Below are 1,667 nucleotides of genomic sequence, written 5' to 3' on the forward strand. Positions count from 1 at the left end.
AACTGTTCTGTTACTTAAAAAAGATGTGACAATAGTCATGCATGTAGTACCGCGAGGCGTCAGTGCTGGCACAGATCCTTGGTGTGCAAGAAATCTCCCCTAATCTGTATGCAGATGATGTCTTCGGCGAGCCAGGCACCAGGTCCGATCGCGAACATTGATAATAAGTATTACATACACACAGCGAGTACTGGAAGTAGTATTACACACAGCGAGTACTGGAAATACTACTACTATTAGCAATAGTCCATAACCATGATAACCCAAGAGTATGCAACTGTGATCTCTTTTCTATGGGCCAGATGTGCGGCGCGCTGCCTTCATTACATCATTCAGCTACAGTCCGCGCACTGCGGAAAATCAAACACCGCATTTTCCCTCTGGTTTGAAATGAACTTTCGTACGGAACTGGAGTTCACGCGCCAGAATTCAGAGATCGCGTAGGTACTGGCACGAATCGAGCAAAAACGGATGGGCTCGTACGAGAAATTGTGAGTTTGAGTGCATGCTTTCAGAGCGTGATGAAGACAAGTTACGTAATGAAGGCAGCGCGCCACGCATGCACCCATAATCACAGTTGCATACTCTTGGGTTATGGACTCTTGCTATTAGTGACACGAATTCTGTATACCTTGCGCGCAGTATCCGTGCGCGAAATCCCCCGGCATCGCAAACACATCAGTGAGAAGTGCGTGGCAACGAGTTTGAAAAGGAGAAGCGAATCAGGGCAGGCAAGAGCAGCGGACGTACCCGTGTCAAACGCCACTCTTGGACACGTCGCCACAAAGCTCCAGATGACTGCAGGTACTGACTACGTTCGAACTAAACAAGAAGAACACACGGTTCGGATTGCGGAGCTCTCCTTGGTGAGGTTGTAACAACAGCATTCCTTTATAATGAGCACAAAAAAGGAGCGCAACGCCACCCAGTCAGAAACCGAGCCAGTAGCCGAGAAGTGGACGAGTGAACGACCTGATAAAGGTGCGTACGCTGGTCAAGCAAGAGTAGATAGTAAATAACAAGTACATGCCATTGTACCAGGATACAGAGCCGGAGTAATTCTGGACGATAGAAGTGTATCACCAACACTTCTCCATTTGGAGACAGCAGGGGAACTGCGGAACACGAATCTATCACTGATCTCCCGCTATCGCCATTGGCGCCTGATAAAGCCTACCTGTTACTACAGAAGAAGGAGCCGCCGATCCTGAAGTGAAGCCTAGCACAAGTCAACTTTCTTACGCAGTTGTCAATAGCAACAATAAGGGAACGAGCCACTGGCAATGGCAACAGTTGCAGAAGGATCACATTCTTCTCCGTCGTCCGAACAGAATGTGACAGGGGCAGCAGATGGGAATCATAGCCAGACAGAAGAGACCAGCCACCAAGGACAGAATGTAAGTAGTAAGTGCGGGGCGGGTTCTGGCACACTTTTTGACCTTTGACCTTTGGGCCAAATAAGGCACACTGTGTCGGTCGTGCTGGGTCTGGCCCCGGGACTCCCCCAGGGTTTGACCTTTGACCTTTGGGTTAAATAAGGCACACTGTATCGGGCGCGTTTGGTCTGGCCCCGGGACTCCCCCAGGGTTTGACCTTTGACCCTGTCATGCCATAAATGTCATCATGTTCTTTTCCGTGGCGAACGTGGACTTGTGCACGTTCGGTGC

The sequence above is a fragment of the Sycon ciliatum genome, chromosome 4, assembly GCF_964019385.1.
Source record: "Sycon ciliatum chromosome 4, ocSycCili1.1, whole genome shotgun sequence".
NCBI lineage: Eukaryota > Metazoa > Porifera > Calcarea > Leucosolenida > Sycettidae > Sycon > Sycon ciliatum.